The sequence below is a fragment of the Bos mutus genome, chromosome 18 (genome assembly GCF_027580195.1).
Source record: "Bos mutus isolate GX-2022 chromosome 18, NWIPB_WYAK_1.1, whole genome shotgun sequence".
Taxonomy (NCBI): Eukaryota; Metazoa; Chordata; class Mammalia; order Artiodactyla; family Bovidae; genus Bos; species Bos mutus.
This window is the reverse complement of record NC_091634.1, coordinates 55,082,066-55,097,577: the sequence shown is the minus strand read 5'-3', so window position 1 is coordinate 55,097,577 and position 15,512 is coordinate 55,082,066. Positions and strand designations below refer to the sequence as shown.

The following is a 15,512-nucleotide window of genomic DNA, read 5'->3' as shown; positions in this document are numbered from 1 at the left end:
TTAAGCCTTAATTTTGCAATAAGGAGTTCATATCTGAGCCACAGTCAGCTCCAAGAAGGACCAAATGAGAGAATGCATGTGAAAATTTATACCATGTCTGGTATACAGTAACACTCACTAAACACTATTATTACTATTATTACTATTTTTAATAAGACCATTTTATATAAAAATCATAGGAAGTTACAATTCTAAAACCTCTCTGTACCTCAACCAGGATCAAAGATTAGATTTCTTCAAAAAATATATCAGTTCATGAAGTCAAAAGTAAATATACTAGCTTCCCAAAAAGTCAATCCCATAGACATAGCCACAGAAGAGTGGGAGAGTGGAGGGTAATAAAACATAAAATGTCTCAAGATATCACAGAGTTTGGAATCACTGCCATGTTTGATAAACAGACAAGAAAACAATCTATGACAATCTTTTGTTGCTGTTGTTATTTAGCCATTAAGTCGTGTCTGACTCTCGCAGCTCCATGGACTGTCTACCCTTTCTGTCTACCCTTTCTTCTCCAGGGCATCTTCCTGGGTAGACATGCCCTTCTGTCTACCACTTTCTTCTCCAGGGCATCTTCCCAACCCAGGGATTGAACCCTTGTCTTCTGCGTTGGCAGGCAGATTCTTTACCATTGAGCCCTTGACAATCCTACATAGTATTAAAATACACATCACTTTGGAAAGAAACCTAGGTATATAATTTGGAGAAAGTCCATATGTTTTTACATCCCACAGGCAGCCATGGTGTGGTTCCCTTCCTCTTTCTGTTAATATTTAACTACAAGATGCTTACCAAAGTCTGTTTCACAAACTACCCTGTGTACCGTATTTTTCTAAGTGAACATGGTTTTAAGGCAACACAAACAAATACAGCAATGTAAATATCAGGACACTAAAATACTTTCCATTCACTTTTTAAAGCAACAGGAGCTTTGGATTCCGTGAGTTGATCTGACTTCCAACAGTTCATCATCACGTCTGGATTTCCAGGAAAAGTTTAGATGTCATGTGCCTGCCATAATGTCAAGGTCTGTGAGGTCCGTCGCTGAGGCACGTCTTAACCCCATTCTTCATCAACAAGAGAATTAAACAAGACCTGAGGCTGGGCTGAGCCTCACTGGCCTCCTTTACTAAGTCTTGTGCAAGAAAGCGATAATGACATCAAAATTTCCAAGGCAAGTCTCCAGAAGAGTCTAGGAAGATACCATCTCTGCCTCGTGGATGACACTCAGACTTAGTGAAGGCAAACAGCCAGTTTTGACATCTTAAGCATTCCTCTCTTCTTCAGTAAAGTAAAAGAGTCCCTCGCTTTTGTTCACTTGTTGGAGATGTTAGTGAAAGGCTGAGCAGAAGACTTCAAAACTCCCATCCACTCCAAGATTCAATAATCCCTTGAATACAAGACTGTATTAACTTTACTTATAACACAAAGTTGAATGCTGTGAGTTTAACTTATGAGAAACCAAAATTATTATTAATTGACCAATAAAGACATAGAAAATAGACTCAAAACTTATATGCCCTCAGGAAAACTGAAAGATTAAAAATGCCTTCAAGCTTCCTACAAAACAGACTGTGCAAACATCTGAGACAATTTCAACTTTGATGTAAATGAAAGACCTAAATAAATTAATTCTTTCACTAGAGTGTTTTCTGAATCTTGCACTGTGTGAGCTGCTAAAGATGCAACAAGTCAGAGGGAATCCCTGCTCTCTCAAAACTTACAACCCAGTAGGAGATTTAGAAAATAAGATAATAAATTACAACCTATTAATGTGAGTGCTGTGATGAGAGACAAACAGGGTTCTACAGGAGCCCGAAGGAAACTCTTGATGAGCCGGGGAAGTTTTCCCAAGAAAGACGTCTCAGCTGAGACCTAAAGGATGAACAGGAATTAAGGAAGCAAAGATGTGGCAGGGATGATAATGAAGAGTGCCCTGTCCCTTAGGAGGGTGTGATTAAAGGAGAGCACATGGAATGTCCAAGAACTGAGAACAGATTTCTCTGGATGGAATATGTGCTGTGAGTGGAGAGCTAGTAGAAGATGAAAAGGGTCAAAACCCAAGGGCATCACTTAAAGATACTTCATCGGGAGAGACATAGAAAAATGGGGATTTTAGAAAGATCTTTGTGAGTCCAGTATGGAAAAAAAAAATTGAACTAGATTCAGAGAGACCAGCTGAGAAGTATCAGGGTTGACTGAAACAGTGAGAATTGTCTCTTGAATTAAAGTGGTGAGAGTGAGTATGAAGAGAAAAGGCTAAGTTCAAGAAATACTCAGGATGCAGATTCATCAGACACATGGGGTCCGGGCAAAACACAGGAGGACACATTTCTAGCTACAGAGCAGGTAGATACAGATGCTATTGAGGCTAGGAGCCCAGAAGGAAAAGCAAGTCTTATATATGTTAAACGTAAGTTCAGCTTTGGCTGTTTTGAGTTTAAAGAGCCCGAGAGTTAGATGGCTAGCTCTGGAGCTCAGGGGGGGAAAAAAAAACAAAGCAAGAAAGTGTCAGAGACTTGGAAATCACCCTTCTGGTCACTGTAGCACAATGAGAGAACAGAAGAACCCCAGGTTAAAACTATAAGAAGCCTCAAAGTTTAAGGAATAAATAGCAGAAGATGACACAAGGGCAGTTTAAGAGTGGGAGAGCCAGTGGAAGAAACCATCTCAAGTAGAAGGGGTGGAGACCCAAAGGAAATGTCAGCTTCTGAAACACCTCCCCACATGTGGATCTGTGCTGTGCGTGGCATGGACAGATAAGGAATCACAAGCATGGGTTGCCATGGCCAGCGTGTCAGTACTCAAGACCTGGGCGGCCCCCAAGAAGCTGTCAAATGACAAATGATGTCTTTGGGAGGAAACAATAACCTAAAGGATGAGGACAGAGGATGAGACGGTCGGATGGCATCACTGACTCAACAGAAATGAGTTTGGGCAAAGTCCGGGAAATAGTGAAGGACAGGGAAGCCTGGCATGCTGGGTCCATGGGGTCACATGGAGTCAGAAAGGACTAAGAAACTGAACAACAATAACCTACAATACAAGTGAGGTGACAGATGTTCATTATGGAGGACCTACAGCAGACAGACTCGCCAAGCAGTGAAGAGCAACAACTGCTGATGTGGTGGGTAATGTGATACCCCCCAGATCCCCTTTTCAGGGTCCATGTGCCTGTCCTCTCAGCTTCTAGGAATATCCGTGCTGCTAAGGACTCACAGATGTGAGCCTCAAAGGGAACTGCCTTCCACCACAGGGGAGCTGCCCTGCCCAAGAATAATCCTCGCAGCCCCTCTCAAGGGCAGCCTACCAGCAATGGCTGGCTGATGTAGGGATATGAGGGGTCTGGTTCCCTGGCCTCAAGTTGAGACATTTCTGAAGAGTCATTCCAGCTCCCAAGCCTTCCTTGGGATCCACTGAGACCTCAGCTGGAAACTCAGTGCAGGTCTGCTTCACCAACCAATCCTGCCTCACTTCCTTACAGGTCAAGCACCCAAGAGAATCCTTCAGTAAACCCTCTGGATACAATTCTCCAGTTCTAGGCAGCTTGACCTAAAATGGATGGTGCATACCAAACTGGGCCAAAACACTGAGGCTTGAGTAGAGAAAAACAGCAGCTGCAAACCACAGGGCAGTCTTTGTGTGTAAAGAGGTACAGGGGGCTCTGTCTCAGGCAGCACTTAACAGAGAATGTTGCTGGTGTTGGTGTTCAGTTGCCCAGCCATGTCCGACTCTTTGCAACCCCATGGACTGCAGCATGCCAGGCTTTCCTGTCCTTCACCATCTCCCAGAGTCTGCCCAAGTTCATGTTCACTGCATCGGTGATGCCATCCAGCCATCTTATCCTCTGATGCCCTCTTGTCCTAGAATAGCCATTCTCAATCCAGTTGTCACCCATAATGAAGGACAATGATTTGGGTGTTTGAATTCACCGTAAGGGACTTTTGTTACCTAGTAAGTCTATACAAGATCCAGTGGAAGGCAAAAGGGAAACTTGAATTTCTAGGGCAATCTGAAGGAATCTTCTTAGAAAGGGTAAAAAGTAATACTCTATAGGGGAAAAATAAAGGACACTCACTCAAGAGAAACCCGAGGTAGCCTAGAAGCACAGGTTTTGAACATTCTCAATGACTCATTCAACAAATATTTATTGAAAGGTCACAGTGTGCCCAGGAACATGCCATGAGTTAAGAATACAATCATGGAAAATACACTAGACATGGCCTGTACTCTCAGAGAGCTCAGAATCCAGCAGAAAATTCTGGAGTTCAGCAATGGAACCCTCTTCCCCCACCAAAATGGTTCCAGGAAACCTAACACATAAAATCAGATACATGTGATAACTTCCCAGTGGAGATGTCTGGTGTAACTATAACTTACAGACACTTCCTTATCTCTGCGTTAACTCATGAGAGCAATAAAGCCTATTGTGCTTAAGAGTAAGGTTTTTAAATAAGGTCTGAGGAAGTTACTCTTCCTATAAAAGCCTTGGCAATTTATCTCCACATTTGGTTTGCTTGTCCATAAGAAAACAAGCCCCGATTTGCAATGAAAAGTAGTTGTGAGTGCTAACCAGGCTTGGTTGGTTTCATCACCTTGTCTTGCAATTTCAAGGTGTCCTTCACTCTAACTGAAGTCTGATGTCTGTTTCAGAGTTGAACGTTTAACATAAAGAGTTCACACTCTCTCTCCTAAATATAAAAGTCAGGGTAGAAGGACCCAGAACTCTAAATAAACACCCACACTACCTTTTATACAATTTAAGGAGACAAAGTGTTAGACATTCAGTTACTACCAGACACTGATGATTACGCCAGGTCTAGAACATTCATCGTCACACCACCTGAACCTTAAGCGGTTATTTAAATGGACGGGGTGCATTGTGCTCTAAAGCGTGTTTGCTTGTACACGTTCACGTGAGGCGCTATGAATAGGCCTGAAATTCTTAAAGAATGTTGCAGACTCAGAATGATGCTAAAACAGTGCATTTACTGAAAGTTCACTTACACATCCAGAGATGGCAGGAAAAGCTGTATTCTGAGGTCTGCTCACAGAAAGGGTTGACCTGATTGCCCCTTTTAACATACTAAAAACACTCCAATGTGTTAAAAATGTGGTATACAACCATATGTGGGCGTGAGGTTTTCTTCACGATCACATTCTGAACAGCAGTTTAAAAGACATTCATGGCTGCAGCCCCAGCACTTAGCATAGTTCTAGGCACATAGTTAACATAAAATAAATATTTGATTGATGGTTAATTGAACAAAAGTAACTATTTTTAAATAAAATTCACATCCAGGATATGTGATCCATGGTTTATTAGCAAGTGCCCTTGAGATATAAGTTTTAGAACACTGAACTCAGACAAGGAAATGAAAATCAAAGAGGAAAATTCCCTGATCAAGAATCTGAGAATAGGGTGGAGGCCCCTCGGCAGGGGAATTCCTGGTATGGCAGAATGTGGCCTGGGGCCCCAGTCCCACACATGTGTCCCTCCAGTCTCCACACCAATGCTCCTATAAGTCATTTAGAAAGCAATGTGGTGATGGAACGATGCTGGGGGGATTCCGGGAGAGATGGGATGACTGGAGCAAAGAAAGAACAAATTTTTTTAATATTTAACATTTTACTGATTAAAATATTTATGATTATAAATTGCATTCAGTTTTCTGTTATCAAACACACAATTAAGAGAAAACAGGACATAAAATGACAAACTGATGGCCCTCCCAGGCTTCCCAGGAACGGACCACACCTTTCTATAGGCTTGGTCAACTGATGGGCCTGTCATTGGAGTAACAGGAACTTTGGAGGGGGCAGCTTCCACCAAGTGACTCAGCCTAACTGGGCAATGTCAGAAGAGACACTTTGCTACAAGAAGGGACAAGAAGGAGTGACTCAGGACCAAGAAAAGCTACTTCACCATCCCTATCATTCACTCAACTACCAGAGCAGGGGCTGACTCAAAGCAGGGGTGAGTTTCAGACCCAGCGGAGGCCTGCCCCAGGGGCCCAGTACCACCTCTAACCTGCCATCCCCAGCATGGCTCCAGGGAACAGCTCAGTGTAACGGAAGACCAAAACCAGCAGCATCCTTGGAGCTCTAGGCTTGCCTCTCTTCACACACAAGACGATGATGGCTACAAAGAAGTAAGGTGTTCACATGAAAAAGTAACAAGACTCCATCAGGAGGAGGAGTTTTTTTAAAAACAGAAGAGCTCTCATTTTACAGTAGAAGCCATCGAGGTTCAAAAAGACTCAAAGACGTGTCTAGCTTCACAGTGTTACGAATCGGTGGTATGTTGATGGGGATGCTGACTATCAATCAGGGTTCAGCCAGGGAAGCTGAACCACTAGATATACTGATATATATTAAGAGATTTAACAAAGAGCAGCTTATGTGGTTATGGACCTGGCTAGGGAAGTCTGAGGTCCATAGTCAGGTCATTAGGAAGGGGAAGCTGGAAATCTTCCAGGCTGAGGCTGCTATCCACAGATGGCATTTCTTCTTCTTCAGGAAAGCCCCCATTCTATTCTTAAGGCTTTTCAACAGACTGAATCAAGTTCACCCAGATTACCTAGAATAATCTCTCTTATTTAAAGTCAACTGATTATGGACTTTAATCACCTCTACAAAATAACCTCACAGCAACACCTGTTTTAGTGTTTGACTGACTACCTGACACTTAAAACACTATCACATTCATTTATCAGTAGCACCCCAGTGATCTGATCTCTCAGAGAACTGCTGGTACAACCCGTTTATCAAGAACTTTATCTCCTTGTTCTCAATACAGCAAGATCTCTTCCCTGAGCAAATTTTATTCAAAAAGGTTCTGGGTGACTACGTTAAACGTATTCTACCTTTTTTCTCCAGCTAAAATTACTGAAGATGTTGGGCCCCACTGTCACCATTCAGCAGGAGAGGAGTTTGTAGGGTTCATGGAAAATCACTTCTTGGGTCCAATAAACCAAAGTCAGTATCACAATTTTTTGTTATCCACCAAAGCAGTAGAGCATGTGTAGAACTAGGGGAATGGAGAATAGGCTGATCTATTCTCCCACTTCACCCTGGATATCACATTCACTCTCTCCTCACTATCAAACAATGTTTTTTTAACTGAAGTATAGTTGACTTACAATGTTGTGTTAGTTTCTGATGATAAAGTGATATATTCTTTGGCAGATTCTTTTCCATTATAGTTTATTATAAGATATTGTATATAGTTCCCTGTGCTATACAGTTGGACCCTGTTGTTTATCTATTTTATATAGTAGTGTGTGTGTCTAATGCAAAACTACTAATTTATCCCTCCCCTCTTTTCCTCTTTGGTAACCATAAGCTTGTTTTGTTGTTTTTTTTTTTTTTTGTCTGTGAGTCTGTTTCCATTCTGTGAAAATGTTCATTTGTATTATTCTTTTAGATTCCACATATAAGTAATAACATATGATATTTGCTTTGTCTAACTTACTTCACTTAATGTGATAATCTCTAGGTCTATCCAAGTTGTTGAAAATAGCATTATTTCATTGTTTTTTTATGGCTGTCTCACTCAAGCTTCTCAAGAGTGTTACCCATATGTCTTTACATCCACATTCCCCACATTCCCCTGCAGGCATCATCACACTGCAATCAAGCCCTCCCACCAAAACACTCTATAGAAAACATGCCCCTTAAGGTTTCCAATGACTTACTGTTTATTACAGCCAAAGGACTCTGTTGACCACACCATTCATGAAATACAATTTTCCATTACCTTCCATAACAGCAAAGTCTCTTGTTTTGCCTCCTACCTCTCTTGCTATTCCTTGTAAATCTGATCTTCTGTCTCTTCTTCCATCCTGTAAATGTCCACTTTCTCCAGTCCTCCTCTCCTGGACTCCCCTCCTATTTACATTCTAATCTATATGCCAATGATTTCCAATCTCTATCTCCATGACAGATCATGCTTTTGAGTCTCATGCTCACATGACCTACTGCTGTGAATATCTATAGCTAGGTGCCCCAGAAACACTCTGAACTCATTGTCCTTTCCACTGACCCCACTTCCTCCAACCAATGCTTCTTCCTCGATTCTCTATCTCCACTACTGGTTCCACCACCCACCTAATGGACCAAAACAGAAACCACCAAGTTATGCCTCAACTCCTGCCTTTCCCTCAAGCCTACATAATGTCAGTCAAGTCTTACTTGAGAGGAATGAAGAGAGTATAACTGAAAATCACATTTTCTAGCCTCCTTTGCAGCTAGCTATGACCATATAATTATTCAGGCCAATAAGAGGAAAGCAAGATTGCATGGAACTTTCAGCAGCTGTTTATAGAAGATTAGTCAACTTTTGCATCTCCTTTTCTGCCTATTTCTTCCATCCTCTCACACAAAAGATGGCTAGAGCTCCATGGCCACCTTGGATCCAGCAGTGACCTTAATGGGAGAAGCCACAGCTGAAGATGAAAGAGACAAGAAGAAGCCTGATATCCTGAGAACTTTGGAGAGCATCACACCAATCTTGGACTGCCTAACTCCAAGTTTATTTCATGTAAGAAAATAAACCTTGTTTCAGTTCAGTTCAGTCGCTCAGTCGTGTCCGACACTTTGCGACCCCATGAATCGCAGCACGCCAGGCCTCCTTGTCCATCACCAACTCCCAGAGTTCACTCAGACTCACGTCCATCGAGTCAGTGATGCCATCCAACCATCTCATCCTCTGTCGTCCCCTTCTCCTCCTGCCCCCAATCCCTCCCAGCATCAGAGTCTTTTCCAATGAGTCAACTCTTCGCGTGAGGTGGCCAAAGGACTGGAGTTTCAGCTTTAGCGTCAGTTTAGGCCACTGTTATTGTACATTTTCTATTAAAAGCAGCCAGCCATAATCTTGACTAGTGTACCAAATTACGTTGATTCTTTTTTAATCTTTCAAATTCCATCCATTTCTCTTCATCTGTATTACCACTCCTTTGGTTCAAGTCACCAACTGACACTCCTTCCAATTACCAAAAGAGTATACTAACTGGTCACCATGGCTTCTAATCTTCCTCCAAACTAATCCACTGTCCATTTCTGAGGGGCGATCTGAGATTATGCAACAAAAGTGTTACAAATGTTAGCATTTTTCAACCTAGAAATTTCACTTCTCAGAATTTATCTGGAGGAAAATAATAAGACAGGAATACAAATAATTATGTTTATGGAGGTTAAAAGCAATATTTAAGTTGTTTATAAATGGAAAAAATCTAGATGTCCAACAATAGGGGGTCAGTTAGACACAAAATAGTGTATCGATTTAAGTGAAAATTAACCTGTCATTAAAAATCATGATGTAGAATAATATCTTAAGATACATAAGGAAATAATCATTATATATATGTATAAGAAAAATAAAACAATATATATCCTATGTTCTAATTTGATTTTTTAATTATATAGATATAGAAAATACTTTCACTCATATTTGTACCTATACCAAGGAAGCTAACACTTTAATTAATTCAGATATCACATCACTATTTAATAAACATCAAGTATATGCTAAATGTATAATACATGTATAATAATATTTATCTTAGATATATTAGATATATATATCTATGCTGCTGCTGCTGCTAAGTTGCTTTAGTTGTGTCCGACTCTGTGCAACCCCATAGATGGCAGCCCAACAGGTTCTGCCATCCCTGGGATTCTCCAAGCAAGAATACTGGAGTGGGTTGCCATTTCCTTCTCCAATGCGTGAAAGTGAAATCACTCAGTCGTGTCTGACTCTTAGCGACTCTGACTCTTAGAGCCCACCAGGCTCCTCCGTCCATGGGATTTTCCAGGAAAGAGTACTAGAGTGGGGTGCCATTGCCTTCTCTGATATATATCTACATATAGATATAATTTTATGCTTTTATTTTTCCAAGATGCAACAATAAACATAAATTGCTTTTAAAAGTAGAAAAGATAAATATTCTCAATAAGTCCTGCAAACCTGATCATGCTCATTTCCTAGTTCAAACATCTCCACAGTCATCACGTTCTCTGGAAGGCTTTCATTTATTCCCCCAAGGTAGATTCCCCTCATGATGGTAGAGAACCCCATCTTTCCCTGTACTAACACTTTTCCTCCTGCACTCTAAACTGCCTATTTTCTGAACTATATCTCATACTAGATCATAAGCTCAGGCAGTACAATCTCATCAATTCCCTAGAGCAGTGGTTGGCATATATTTGGTGTTCTCTTAAAGTGAGATGAGCAAATGAATGATGGTGTTATGAATTTAGCCACATCTACCACTTTTTTCACCATCCAAGAGACGTAGAGGGGCTCACATCTTTGCAATCTAAATGTGTGTCTCCAACACTTAAGATTTTTGATAATTACCATGCCTGAACCATTCCTTAGCAATTGCTCAGGTACAAGACGCTGTATAAACTCATTTCAAGGATAGTTTAAGCCCCTGAGGAAATAATCTTATTCGATGAGGAATGACTTCGCATAAAAGTCTATACTGCTTGAAAATAAGCTGCTATCTATCCACAGGGAATAATTTAAAATAACTTTCAAAAGCTGAGAGAATCATATACCCAGTCGATATTCTTCAGGTGTCTACCATGTGCCAAAAAATCAATTCAGCTCATCCAGTGTATTCTCTTTGACAATATTTGCCTCTTCAAATACTGGTACTGACACTCAAGAAGTTTTATCACTGACTGTTCATTCTGGAATTATACGTGTTTCACCTTGGGTACAAGTGGTACATAGAGGAATATGTCAAATTAACAAGTTGTGTTGGTTCTTATGTGAGTTTCATAGTTTGTTAATGTTTTGAAGCAATCGCAGGAAAGAGCTCTGACAAGGAAAGAGAAAGACTTAACAATGCTTGAAGATCAAGAACAAAGCTGGAAACGCATTCAAGTGCCTTCCTTTAATCTGAGTAGTGGCCCATGGTGGCTTCAAGAATTATTACCTTTCCAGTATGCTAACATGACTGGCAAAGCTGCAAATTACAGATGAAGAAGGTACAAAATATTTCTTTTCATACAGATGAATGCAGAGGGCTACGCTCTGGGTTAGATTTCATTTCAGTGAAAACGGTCTCCATTAGAAGTGAATGACCTCTTCGAGCTACAGAGAGAAGAAAGAAGTACCAGCCCAATTTGAAGGCTGTAAGGATGGACTGACCTGGTAAGAGCAAACATCAGCCAGGTGGAGATTTAACTGAGGGGTATTTTCATTAGATTTGGTTTTGTTTTTCTTCACGAAGTTCCAATGTTTCTGCAGTCGGCCTCAATCCACTTTTTCCCATAAACCCTGTTATTTTCAGTGCATAATTTTGCAGGACACAAGGTGCCTATGTAGCGCTATAGCAGAAAGGTCCATGTTCATCACTGTAGCAGCATCGATTTTTAACTAAAGTAAATTTCTTTCAACGAAACGAAAATCCTATTATCGTTTATTTTATTTGGAATGAAACAAAAGCAGTATTTATATATATATATACATACACATAACGGTATACATATTTATTAGATATGGATGCGTGAATACATAAGATAGAACTATCTTACGGGAAGATACCCAGGAACTGTAAGTAAACTGAACACTGACAAATGTCAGGAACTGCCACTGTTAGAAACGCCTCAATCAATTTCAACTTGGCCACTGACCTTCTGTGTAGACATACAGCATTCTCTTTGAATATTTTTGCCAACTGAATGGAGCCCTCCTCCATACTGTCAGCTAATCACAAGGGAGAGGGTGTAAAACACCACCCAACAGCCACTTGGAAAGCCATGCGGTTGAAGCTTAAATGCATTCAATCCTTTTAATGAATAACATAGTCTGGCTCTCTGGAAGGGGACTCAGCCACACTTCCTTCCAGAAAGAACTGGAAGGGACTCTCCTAAACAAGGTGTTACCACCACGGAGAGACCACAAGTCAAAGGAGAAAGGAGAACAAAGGGCAGCGCTCCACACAAGTATAACAAAGGTCAGCCAAGGTACTTTATCTATTCTTAAGTTGGTCTTCTGTTCACTGATTCAGTCAACAAGTATTTGAATGTTCGAGGACACAGAGATGGACAAGGCAACTGGGCTCCTTATTCCACTGGTTACATCTTCCTGATATCCAAACATGTTAGCGAATGCTTGACTACCATCTGGGGGCTGCAAACTCTAATGCCTACTGGAGCCAGACAAGTAATGTGAGAGTGAAGCAGAAAGGGTTTCTGGTAAGAGGGCGCACTGGGACAATTATACACAAGTATCACACACCCCATCTAAAGGTATTCAAGTCCATTTTTCTTATCTACCATCCAGGCAAGGCAAAAAACATAGAAAGCCTAGACCTGGCTCACAGACTACCATTTTATGACTCTTTTGTTTAGCAGAATATTGACCAGAGCATCTGGGTAAGAAATTTCATTTTGCATTTAGATATATGACTTTAAAATGCTCAGCCCATATTTACGATCACCTTCGTATAGTGGATGGCTATAATACACCAGATGATGATGAGAACTCTGCTATAGGAGAAACTGTCTATCAAGAGCCAAAATTTTGGTAACTGAGCTTGATTCCATATTTCTTCACTGTGACTGAAGAGTGCCGTTACATAAACAAAGTTTTTCTTTAAAATTAGCACCTATTCCTTGAAAGATGCTATTCAGGGAAGGCTTACTTTTTACAATTTAATTGTCTAAAGCACCAAAGAGAAGTTGAAGACTCTCTAGACTCCAAATCGCATTTTCACCATAGAGGGTCAAAGTGTCAGCAGACACACAGGTGAAATAAACCAATTACAAATGTATTCAATAATAGTTCTTGCCCAGTCAAAATATGGTTTCTTGGTCAGAGGTTACAAGAAACCATTTTACATACCCTTGGGTATAGTATTTAATTAACGTAATATTTAAATTGAGAATGGTATCAGTTTTATTCTTTTTTTTTCTTTAAAGGTCAATAAATGTACTGGATAATCCAAGATGTGTCCTTAAATCAACAGCCTGCTTTTTACACACCCAATTTTACAGTTTGAAATGTACAGTTAGCACTTCTTAACTGTTTTTAAAACTAAATTTGAACAACAAATTAAATTCCTCAGTATGTGTTATGTAATGTAGACACTGGCTATAAAAATGCTGACATTGGTTATATTCTCATAATGCAATTTAGCCCTTTTTAGTAATAACTATGCAAATAATCAGCCACGGGAAAACTATTTTACATCTAGTACAATTACCTACTATCACAGAAGTAATTATTATTATTGTCTTGTTTACTAAACTTCAAGAAGAACTCGAGAGATGCTAAGACACTTCCAAGGCTGGTGTGAAAACTCCCCTTTTAACAGACTCATCTGGCAACTATAATTACCAATGTTAAGGAGGGCATTTCAGATAATCATTAAACAAGAAATTATCCCCAAAAGGTTCATAAGTTCCAAACTTTAAAAGAAGAAAGTATATTGACAGCTCCTAACATGTCCTCTTAATGCCTTCTCAATGCAACTCTTCTCCCAGGCAAAGTCAGAAGCTCTGAGATGACTCACTATCAACAGGTAGAAAAATCCATACTCCCAACGAGCTGAGCTTTGCCCCTGAACAATGCCCACTTTTTTGCTGGTTATACTTTGGGAAACTCAATCAAACATCCCATTTGACTGTGCTTCAACTCTTTTGGTTTCAGAAATTGTTCCACCATCTTGAAATAGACAAAAGTGTTTGGGTGACCTATTGGACACAATCTTCCAAAGTTCTTCACCAGGTCTACCCAGCTTCATCTTCTCTATCAGTGCAGGGATGAGGAAGGCAGTAGGCTAGAGAAGAGGTCAATCCACAACATTCTTTCAAGGATAATAGAAAGATTTTAGCTGGATGGTTCTGCCCCAGAACATATCATGGTGTTTCAGTCAACATGTTTGTTGAGGCTGTGGTCTTCTGAATGCTCGACTGGGGCTGGAGTTCCTGTTTGCCAGGTGGCTCACACACAACTTACTAAAGCGAGGTCTGGTTGTTGGCAGGAGGTCTCGACACTGACCTCTCCATAGGACTGCAGTGTCCTCTCAAGCCATGGCACCTGAGCCCACTGGTGGTTCACGACTGAGCCTCACCAGGTCCAAGGCGAGGCATCCAAAAGACCCTGGTTGCACAGGCGGCTAAGATGCTGCCTTGCCTGTTCGCCACTCTTCTTCTCTCACACTGGCCAGCAAATCTACCAACTGAAAAAGCTACATCTTTCCAGAAGGCCCAAAGGGAAAAAAGCTCATTGTGGGTGAATCACCCCTATAGTCTCCCACCAAGAATTCCACCCCTTGGGGTGTTCATCTCAATTTAGCCGAAAGTCAAGAACCAGGGCTACTGTTAAATCAATTTATGTGCAAGGGAGTCCAGGTCCACGCCGAGCTCTGATTCTGGTTTTCTGGAGGATCAGCAGGCCTTCAGGTTGAAGATGGGGCATCTTTAACTTCCTTAATCCTGAACGTTCTCTTGGGTCCAACAGCTCTTTGGGGGCATTCTCCCTAGCGAAAGGGAGTTGCTTCTTGTTTTGTCCACTTGTCCCAAATCCAAAAGCAGTAACTGTTCTGTTCAGAGCTAGTAAAACCCAGCTCCCAGAGGCCATGGCTATTTCTCCATTGTTTCAAAGGTGCCAGACTAATGTCTTCCTTGACCATTTTTTGAGACGTTTGCAAAACATCCATTGCTGGTCACTACCTGTTGTGGACCTGGAGACAGGCATCCCCCGAGGTCAGTGCCGTAGAGCGTTGGGAGCCGGGCTTCCATCCCCAGTACTCTAGCAACGTGTTACCACCCACCTCCGCCTTCCATGTGCTCCGGCTTCCACCGGAGTCCCTCTGCAGCGCCCCCTCTCGCCCCGAGTGAGCGCGACACCCGCAAGGACCGCCCCCACGCCCCGGCCCCGAGTCGGCGGCGGGGGCAGCAGGTGGGGGGAGGGGGGCGGGTGGCCCGGCGGCCCCGGGGAGCGGTTTGGCGGGGGTCTCCCGAACCCCCCATCCGGCCGCCCCCTTTCAAGGCCGCCTCCCCCCAGGACCCCGCCTCGCCCCGGCCCGGCTCCGCTCCATCGCGGCCCGCCACCCCCCCAGGTTCCCCTCCCGCGCCCCCGGCCCGGCCCCGGGGCAGCGCACCCCCGGCCCCTCACCCGCGCCGGCCGCCCCGCGGCCTCCCGCATTCCCCGCACGTCCGGCGCCGACTTTTACCTGTACTTTCTGCACTCGAGGCGGCTCGTCGGGCGAGAAACACCTCCCCGGGACCGCTACCTCCCCCGCCCCGGCTCCGCCCGGCTTCCTCCTTCCCCTCCAAGGCCGCAAAGTAGATGGAGTAAGAGAGTGTGTGCGCGAGAGAAAGAGAAAGAGGGAGCGGGCGCGGGCGCCGCGGGAGGGCGGGCGGCGGGCGGGAGGCGCGCCCGGCCCCCGCCACCCTCCGGCCGCCGCCGCCGCCGCCACGGGCTCGGCAACTCCGGCTTGCGCCCGGCCCCGGCCCCGGCCCGGCCCCCGCCGCCCGCCGCCCGCCCGCGG

At 42.9% G+C, this 15,512-nt stretch overlaps 1 protein-coding gene across 1 annotated transcript in view; it reads right to left on the bottom strand.

Moving 5' to 3' along the window:
- Positions 1–15,512, bottom strand: part of CDYL2 (chromodomain Y like 2) — a 170,166-nt gene that overhangs the window by 153,771 nt on the left and 883 nt on the right. The window lies entirely within an intron of this gene.